Here is a 10,639-nt window from a genome sequence, read left to right as displayed (position 1 = left end):
GTATCCAAATAAACTCAACTGAAGCTTCATATTGCGAGTTACACTGAGAAACAACTAGTAAAACACAGCCACACTGAGGAAAGCACCTCTGCTTGCTCAGTGGGAGACATTACTATGGAAACTCTCATGTTCTTGAACAGCTCAGTGAACTCACACGGAGAGAAGATCCTAGATACCCCAGCTATAGGAAAGCTTTACTTGAACATCATGACCCTATTAAAAGATATGTAGGAATTTCAGTTTAATTCTTTTTCACACTCATAACAGCACTTACCATTAGTGTTTTGGTGTTTCACAGACTCAGAGAATGGTGCAGGAGATCAGGAAATCCAACCTCTCGATGCAGGTCCAAAGCTGTTTTCTCTGTGTAGTCTGTGGAGGAAACAGGGCTCAGATACTCTGGACTTGTAGGAGTCTTATATGCCAGTCATTTGAAAAGTGTCATTGAGACAGCAGAGCTCTGCTTTTGTACATTGAAAATTGACTCTCTGGTGAGGAGCATGCTGAGGAAGTTTAGTAAATGTAATATAGGGAGAAATTGAACTGGAACTGAAAATTGCTTGAAGTTTATTATGAAAACTATTTCATGTATGACAAGCAGAAACAAGGAAGCTCTTGCTTATCAGGCTGCAATCTGAAAGTGGCCGTTCCTATGGGGGTCTGAAAGTCTCTTCACCAAAGTGAATATGTGTGCTTATTAATTATATGGTGAGGCAACCTGCATTGAACATAAATTCATGGCATGATACCACATTAAAATGCCATTAAAATAGCAGGTGTCTGTAGTACATTTTTGTCAACAGAATAAGTAATAAAACGTCTGTATATTATAGTTTAGCAGTTTTGAAGTGTTAGTGAGCAGCATGGTATAAACCAGAAAATTCAGAGACTGTAGTAAAAAGTGCTTTCACATGACTGGAACAAGATTGTAACATTTTATCAGACAAAAAGAAAGTAATACATAAAAATCTACAGATACAGTAGATGTTAAATTTATATTTTGACTTTTAAAGCAGAACTGCTTAAAGATCAATGCAAATATAGAAAATCTCCAATATTGTGATCATGTCTACCACTAAAATGATCTTTTGTACTGAGATGTCACTGCCAACTATGTTTCTTTTTCCCTTAAAACGTTAAATTTAACACCTTTTTTTTTTTTTTTTCTATTTATTCCATGGATTTAGTATAGCTTTAGCCTTCAGACTTTTTATCTTTGGATGTTACCATTCAATCATGAAAAGATTTGGTGGATAAATGAAATAAAATGAAGTAAGTGTTCTTAAACAGAAACAAATCTCAAGATTTCAGGATGATAAGGACTGTATTACACTCATAGAGTGTAAAATATGCCCACATGACCCTATTTTATTCAATGGAGTTGTGCAAGTGAGAAGAAGAGAAAAATTTAAAGGTAGTGGTGTTCAACAGCTGGTCTATAACTTGAACTATGACCCTCTAATAACACTGTTGGATTTATGACTAACAGAACTTTTTTTCTTTTAACCATTCAAGAGCTTGGTCTTGAAAAAACCAATTATTTAGCATAACACTATTGCATGTCAGTTTATTTCTGTGTTTTTCTCTCTTCACTACGTTGATTCCTCAGGTGTGCTGCTGTGAGAAGTAAAACCCCTCTGTGCAAACATGCCATTAAGCAGTGGCCATAAAGGAAAGTGCATTTTGCAGCCCAGACATTGCTAATACTTTAAAATCTTTGTGCTTTTGTTGATACAACAGCTCACACTCCTCTCATTAATGTAATCTAATGTCATCTTTGATTGAAATTCCACTCCGTCTGCCCTCCACTTTTCTCTTAGCTGATCCTTTAAGGCACAAGCAGGAAGGGGAGCTTGAAACATTTTACAGTAGTTTGGTGTATGATCTTTAAGGCTGTTGTAGACTGTAATGCTTTCTAAATGCTTATCATCTTTAAACCCCTACACTTTTTATCCTAAAGGCAAACCAAAAAGAGGCTTGAAAATCACAGCCACTCAATTTTTCTGTGGATATTTAAGGGAGAGAGGGAAGAACTTATCAGTGCTAGATTTTTCACTTGCTGCCTTGGTACTCCTAACATAGTGACATATACAATTTGGGTGGAAATTCATGGCTAAAGAATTTGGGTGGAAATTCAAGAGCTAAAGCTGGATTGCCTGAAAGGTTTTCTATGTAGCCATAGCTGTTATAGCATTGAAATTACCTGTCCAAATCCCTCTGCTTGCACATGGCATGAAGGGACTTGACTTAGTGAGACACCATGAACAGGGTAGAGATGCAACTCTAAGACACCTTGAAAAGCACACTTGGCACACACGATGCCTTAGGTTTTAACTTTTGTATTTTTCAAATCCTGTACTGCCTAGTGTGTAACTCTGAAGTTTCTTGTAGCCTGTTAATATCTGCTCTCTCATGCTAGGTAGACATAACAAAGCCTCTCCAGGCCTGCTCTCCAAGGACACTCAGACTGTCCTACGCCCAAAAAGTATAAACTAAAGAGCCTCTAAGGGGGGCAAGTGGAGGGGAAAATACATCATTAACTGAAGCTTTAATTGGAGAATTAATCCTGATATGCAAATGAACCAAACCTAAAAAGTATGAAGAACTTGTGACCTGTTGTCCATCATGGAGTCCATTTTGGCAGTAGCCTCTGGCTCCCCAGGGGGTACCTTGAAGGCCCTTCAAATAAATACCTACCTTTATTCCCTTATTCTTGTCTAGTCTCTGTTTTTAGGTGGTGACTTCAGGCATCATGCAAGAAGATGAAATGGAGTGGAAAACAAGTGATCAAGTGAGCAAGTTGCTCTGCACAAGTCCTGGTAGGTCTGTACATCCAGAGAGCAAAACTGATTAAGATGAGATCTTCCAGAGCAGCAGTGTTGGCAGATGAGCCAGTGTCCTACAACCAGCCTTAAAGACCACAGGAGCAAAACAGTCAAATGCTGCCTGCTTGCAATGAGTGTTTCTCATTATAACAGGTGCTTCTTTCATTGTATTATTTAGCATTTCTGTTGTAACATATTGGATTTACATGGCAAGGTTGGGATTTTTTGGGGGGCGGGAGGGAGCCTGAGGGGCAGGCTATAGGGGCTTCTGTGCGAAGCTGCCAGAAGTTTCCCCCATGTCCAACAGCACAGACCCACCTCTGGCCAATGCAGGACTCTGTGAAGATTTGAAAACTTTGTGTAGGTGCTGTAGTGTTATGTGCTCAGAGAAACCAGTGGATAGGAGAAAGTGCTCTGGCCTTTATTGATTTCCATTTTTACTGACTATTTTACCGTCTTTTTATTAGAAAGTAGTTTCACTGTTAACCTTTCATATCTACTACCCTGAGGATAGCAAGATGAAAAATATTAAATGTTATCCTTTTCCTTTAATAACAGAAATTGGATATTTTGTTTGTAAGAGGGAAACGATCTCAGTTCTGGAGTTCATTTCACCATGCAACAGAAAATATGCTTGAATATGTAATTTCTATTTACATCTACTTTTACTATTTTCCCATAAAAGGATAAAACATATCATTTAATCATGTATGAGGTTCTGAACAGATAAAGCCTTATCTACACTTTAGGGTACCTAATTGGTATTTCTAGTGCTTAGAGAGATTAAGAGAAAGAAAACTGTATTTAAATATAAATAGCATGTGGTTGGCTAGAAATTATTTGCATTCATGTCGTGAAGTGATTTACAAGATAAGGTTGATATAATTATCTTTTTCCAGTAGCAATGGGTTTTAGTCCTGTGTTCTTTTCTAATGACCAAACTACGAACTGTAAAATCCTGTGCAAAATTATTTACCAATGTGAATTATTTGCTTCTAAGTGGTATCAGCTCTACGAAGACATTCAAGTCAATTTAACGTATAGATAATAGCATATACATGTACTGGGTTTGTCTGGCATTGGTAAAACAGACTTGACGTAAAGAAATTATTTTAATTTATTACCAATCAAATCAGAGCGGGAAACTGAGAAATAAAACCAAACTAAAAAATGTGTTTTCACCTCCCTTCTTCTTTTCACCACGCTTCACCTTCCCTTTTTCCTGGTTTTAACTTTACTCCCAGTTTTTTCTACCTCCTTCCCTCATAAGCTCAAGGAGCCAGGAGAGGGGGACTGCTGTCTGTTCATCACACCTTTCTGTTGCTCATTCCACCTCAGTGGGGGGACTCCTCACAGTCTTACCCTCCTCCAGCGTGGGGTTCCTCCCACAGGAGACATGAATTCCAACACGGGTCCTTCCCACAGACTGCAGTTCTTCCAAACTGCCCCAACATGGGTCCTTTCCATGGTGTACAGTCCTTCAGGAACAAACTTTTCCAGCATGGATCCCTCACAGGGTCACAAGTCCTGTCAGCAGAGCTGCTCCGACATGGTCTCCTCTCTCCATAGGGCCACAGGTCCTGCCAGGAGCCTGCTCTATCATGGTCCTCCGTGGTATCATGATGACAACCTACTTCAGGCATCCACCTGCTCCGCCCTGGGGTCCTCCAGCTGCAGGTGGATCTCTGTCCTGCCATGGACTTCCCTAGGATGCAGGGGCACAGCTGCCTCACCAAGGTCTTCGTCATGGTCTTCTGCATGGGCTGCAGGAGAATCTCTGCACTTGCATCTGGAGCACCTTCTCCTCCTCCTCCTCCACTGACCTTGCTGTCTGCTGGGCTGTTTCTCTCACAAATTCTCACTCTTTCCTTCTCTTGTTGCACTCACCACACTAACTGCTTTTCCCTTCTTAAATCTGCTATCCCAAAGGCCAAAATGTGCCCTGGAAAGAAAATACCGTCTGCTTCACATCCAGGTCTTCAGATTACTCTAGGAAATTTATCACTGCAAAAAAAAGACAGGTTTTTGTTTTTGTTTTAAATCAATCCTTGTAGGCTTTGTCAGTGTGATCTGGAAGCAATGTTTGCTTTCTGCCTCACATCTGGAGAATGGATAAGCAATTGGCAACAACTATCTGGAAGTGGGATAGTATTTAATAGTATTTAATTAATTCTTATCTAATTTTTCAGTGAAGGACAAGAATAAATCTTACCAGTTGGGAAAAAATGTCCTTTCACTAGCTGCCTCTTTTAAGAAGTAGTGACACTTTAAAATGTAACTATTCTAAATGGTGGTCAGAGACACAACATCAGTGTTCAAAGGCTGTCTCACATAGGGTTAGACTACTTCTCAGTAATCTTTATGTCTGGAAATGTTTTTATGTTTTAAATCAGAGATAGCATGACTGCTTCAGGGGTAGCAGTCAGATTTCTAAAAGTAGACATCCACTTTCCACTATTGAACTCAAGCTATTAAATAAGAGATATTACTTTCAGAGGGTTGTTTCATGCTTCATGTTGAAATGCATTGATCTCAGTCTGCTTTCTAATGGCCCAATTTTCCACATCAGAAAATGAGTAAAAAAATAAAAGAAAATACTGTAGCAGTTTGCATTTCTTAACAATTTGGTTAGCTTTCTCAGTACAAAAAGAAAATAAGACAGAATGCGACTAAAGAACAATTTGCTTTCATCCATCAAAAGGTCTCATCATCAGGGCAAATCATGGCAGTAGGTCACATGCAAGAATTTACTTTCCTTTTATTACTTATGAGATTAAAATAAAAATGTCCACCTGTTCCAATCCATCTGCTTTAATAGAGAGTGAAACCTACTTTAAAAACATACAATAAAAAGAAGAATATATGAGCAATTTAGAGCTCTATAAAAATGGCACAGTGAGAGATCTCAGAAAATTACCAAGGAATGGCAATGCTAATTTATCTGTGCCACAGAATTTTAGAAGTTATTTTCAGAATTTAGCTCCTGGTTTAACTTAAAGCTGTTGCTTAAAGAATTCTTGAATGAGACAATTGAGCAGTTGCATGTATTTGTTAACAAGAAGATTTACACTGCTGTAGTAAAATCTTAAATAACTAAGAGATACATTATTTTGGCATGCCAAACATGTAAGGGAGGCAGAGAGGGGGGACAACCCTTTTACATGAGTCTTAAAGGAAAGTTAATCAACTGTCAGAATTTAAATGATGTTGTCCGTATGGATACTACATCCAATGAATCCCAAAAACATTTATGGACCTCAGTGAAAGCATTCAAAAAAATCTGTTACACAGCCAAGTGCCACAAATGAAGAGAATGAACCTTCATTTACACATACAATATGCACACACACACACGTCCTTCTCATCAGAACTTCTTCAACTCATGCACTAGTGCTCTGTGTTGATGCAGTACAAAGGCGTTACAGTGCCTGAACCAGCATTTTTTTTGTCTCCTCAAAGAAATGTGAGAGAAGTGTTGCTCATCATTCCAAATACCAGCATACAAGTTTAATGATTTGTTAATTTCCTTTCATTGGATCAGGGAAACCTTGATAATAATGTTTGTATATACAAGGAACACATGGAATCTGGAGAAATGCTTCACACACATTTAATTTTGACTACACTGATGGGATGCCTTGCAAATATTTTCTATTCCTGTTCATAAAAATCAACTTTTCCTTGACAATTAAATACCATTGAAATATATTATAATAGCTATAATGACAGCAGTTTTACTGTAAAGAGAGGGCCAACTTCTCAGCACCCCAAAGGCTATTTTAACAGAAAAGAGTAAAATAAGGCTAACTTTTAGGTCTTATCAGGCTAAACTTTCACAGACCCCCACATACTGCAAGCCAGTGCTGCAAATTCCTTTTGGAAATGACAGGCTCTGAATTGCTCTTACAGCATTCTGTGGCAGACTGACCTTGTAAACCTGAAAGACATGCGAAGCAAAATGGATGCTCCAAATCCTTAATCAATCAACAATGGAAAGCAGTCTTTACACTAATCTTGTCAAGTTACTTTAATATTGTAATATTATCAATGATTTACAACTTTATCTACAATTATATAAATTGTAATATTATCAGCTATTTTATCTCATTGATTTTTTTATGAGATGTAGTATGTGAATTGTTACGAAACCAGGAAATATTTCTTGATACAAATCATAATATGCGGGAAGGGAGTAGACAGGTAGTATGTTAATTCAATAGATTGTTTAAACACTTAACCATGTCTGAACTGAGAAATATTGATCATATTTCAATAATAACATATTGAGGAATCCTTCTGTAATCCTGGATGAACTTGAAACTGTGTTTTAACCTAAATTCTTGTAAATACATGAGATAATAAAATAAGTAAAGTGATGAAGCAGTCCATATGTATTACTGGGGTTAGGAGATAGGAAGGAGTAGAGATCCCCAGGAATGACTCTAGAGGTTTGTTTCCATTTTGAACATTCCTCATATTTAAGATTACATAGACATTTTTGAGAGTACATGCACTGTCTTTTACTTATTCTTTTAAACAAATTTGTGTCAGGCTACACTGAAAAGAATCTTGGTACCCAAAGTTTGATAGTGTGTTCCTTGGGGTCCCTAAATTCATAAAAGAATGACAAATAACATTTTCAAGAAAACAATTTTATTCTGATGAAAAAGGTAAGCTATATTGGCCATGCTCCTGGCAGTTTTTCTTTCATTGTTTTCTGTTTAAAAATATTCGTAAAGTTTATGAACAAATAGATGCAGTTAAGTAAATCAGAAGCAGAACACTAAATGCTAGCAATGAAATTATATCTTCCCTGATGCTTTAGCAGTGGACAAAAACTTGCAGAAGTACAAAAGGAATTTTCATCTCTGTTTAAGCAGCAGTATCCTGAAAAATGCCAGACTTCAACTGAAACTGATTATAAGGAGTTATGGGAAGCTAAAGGAAAATGTTGAAAATATATAAATTATGGAAATAAGATCTTTAACACCCATTTTCTTAGATTATCTGAGTGACAAACTAGAGCCTATACATTAGCAGATCTTCACAATATGATTCTCTTAAAGAACCTGTTCATATCCCTTTATTTACCTCTCTTTATCTGGAGAACAAAATGGTCACCCAACATGGATTTCTCCAGACAGTTGGGTTTGTTCCCTTTTTTCTCCTGATGTATATGGATGAGTAGCAAAGGTCCTGAGGTCTGCTGGCAGGCAATAAACTGCATATTTCATTTGTTGGGTAGGATGCTCTTTGTTAGAGATGACAGCTTCTTGAGGCTGAGAGACAAAAGGATTTGAAGTGAATGGAACTGTTCTTGATATTAGAGGCTTTTTCCAAGGGAGGCAGAGTTGGTGAGAGCAGAGTTTTAACCTGTGATGCAATATAAAAACAGGCAGACAACCACTGCCAGCAAGGCAGAATCTGAGTTATCACAGCTTCTGAATGGTGCTATATTGTCAAAAGTTTACAATTTGAGCTTTGGATTTGAGTGTCTGGCTGCCAAAAAAAAAAATCTCTATTTCTTCCAATTTGTTCTAGAATAACTTTCTTGTATTAATCCCATTGAAGAGTTTGATTTTGGGTTCAGCATTTAATGACAAGATCTGAGTGGATGACAAAGAGAATAGCTATTCTTCCTGAGGGATTGCAAGTAACTTGTCCAAAGGTAACTATGCCTGTATAGCTAGAGATTTTTCTGTTTTCTCGGTTCTTATGCTTTTATATTTTTAATTTTCTCAGAAAATAGACTGTAATTATTACATATATATACACACACACACACACATATATAGCATATTATGGGAGAAATTCAGCCATGGGAATAAACAGGAATTTCTGGATTTTATGATAATTATTTTGTTTTGCAGGAAAATAATCTCAGCCATAATAATGTTTTCTTTTGTTAAGTATAATAGTGTCTATTAGATGTGGAGAGTGCCTAGTATTTGAGAAGGCAAAAGTATCTAATAATAGAATGAAGGGATGGAAGCCAACTGACAAAAAGAGGTGGAATCACTGGCAGCTGTGATGGATAACCTAGTAACAAAGATGAAGAAGTCTTAGCAGGAGTGCATGTATAGAGAATAAAACATAGGGTAAAAGGGGAAGTGACAAAAGGAAGAAAATGGATCTGTAGAAGAAAAAAAGGCATTGTTTAAATGAGTACATGAAAAAAGTATCATTTTATTTGCAAATAAAAAAAAACTTATCTAAGAAAATGGATGAGATTATTTTAATATTAGTTTTTCCTTAGAAAAAACAATGAAGATAGCAATTAGGGAATTTAACTTAACAACGGAACAAAATCCATTAATGAGAAATAAGATTAGTGTAGTTGAGAAACCACAGACTGTCTGACAGGCACAATGTTCTTTTGAGAGTCTTAAAAGGACAGATATGCACCAATTATATTCCATTTAATATGATACTGCATTTAACTTCTACGTGACTCACAAAAAACCTGTATTCTACTCTTTTATTGGAAGCAAAAACTAAAAAAATCAAAACCACAGTATGTTGCAACTATAAAAGGTTGTACTTCCAAAGAGTGTCTGGATTAAAGCATTATCCTTAAGAAATAATTTCCATACATGAGAATTTTTCGTGTATTTGCAAATAATATAGAGAATGGATTAAGTGGGAATGTTTTCAAACTAACAAAGAATGAGAATCATACACTCGACCACTATGGAAAAACAAAATTAATGACTTGAATTAAAAAAACCAAAACCACAACAAAAAACCAGTGATGTGTGCAACACAATGATATTAAGCAGTACCCAATATAATAAAAAAAAATTGATAGAATTGTGTCAGATGAGCATTTTTCTCTAGGCTTCACCCCCCCAGGAGGAGGCTTGCATATACAGTACTAACTGAAAGGAGCCAAGGAATTTCAGCTTCCGTCCTCCCACCACTTTCCCTCTATCTGACGCATCATACGTTTGTATCATGTCATTCTGCCTTGGCTGGCCATCCCTGTATATGGGGATGGAGTCCATCACTGAGACACCATTACACACTTTACTTTCATGACCATTCACTTTCTCCTAAAGATTTGTTTAACATTAGTTTGTTGTCTGTTCCTTTCCATTACTTTTGGCATCCTAAAATATATATTCTTCAGAAGGACACTACGAAAAGTGCAAAAAATTCTATTAAATGATTAGAAGAATTCCTTTTAGTTTCTGAAACCTTCACAAATTTTCTCAATGTTCTTCTTAGCTAGAGTTGGAGAATAAAATTATTTTCTCCATTTTCTAGAGGAACACAAACATGGTGACTTGACCAAGATCACTTGAAAAATCAGTGGTGTAAGAAGGCATTGAAATCAAGACCAATGAACCTTAGGTCACTGACTATACTGGTGTATGTAATTCCCACCAGTAGATAAAATATTAGCAACACAAATAAATTTATGAGAAGTTAATGTGAGCTTTGTATGCAAATTTGCAGTAACTGAGTGCCTGGGTTGTTCTACAAAATGCTTGCTTAGTCCAGACAGTTGAGTGTTTACACTATGCCGTTACCATAGCACCTGGTTTAGTGTAGTGCTAAATCCTGCTGAAAAGACTGTGTTTACTTAGGCTCAGCTATGCAGCAATGCATCCACACCACTTCCACTTAGCTCAAGATTTTAGTAGGATGGGCTCCTTTTCACCTGCAAAAGCCTGTCTACACATACATAAAGATAAATGGTTGTAAGAAAAGAATTGTCTCCTTGTAATGTAAGACTCTTTTTTCCCATGGGATATTTGCCATAGTTTGCCAGGATCTCATTATCTATCTTCCCTCTTACTTCCTAGTATCCT

At 36.9% G+C, this 10,639-nt stretch overlaps 1 long non-coding RNA gene across 1 annotated transcript; it reads right to left on the bottom strand.

The window, feature by feature from the left end:
- Window positions 1-279: 279 nt before the first annotated feature.
- LOC125322042 lies at window positions 280-8,185 on the bottom strand. The gene is made up of 3 exons (XR_007201819.1): window positions 7,917-8,185; window positions 4,188-4,829; window positions 280-372 (listed from the first exon to the last, which is right to left on the bottom strand). It is a non-coding gene; the product is annotated as an uncharacterized LOC125322042 (long non-coding RNA).
- Between the last annotated feature and the right edge of the window lie 2,454 nt (window positions 8,186-10,639).

Source organism: Corvus hawaiiensis, chromosome 2, assembly GCF_020740725.1.
Source record: "Corvus hawaiiensis isolate bCorHaw1 chromosome 2, bCorHaw1.pri.cur, whole genome shotgun sequence".
Lineage (NCBI taxonomy): Eukaryota > Metazoa > Chordata > Aves > Passeriformes > Corvidae > Corvus > Corvus hawaiiensis.
Note: the sequence above shows the minus strand (reverse complement) of the source record. Positions and strands in the feature narration are given on the sequence as shown.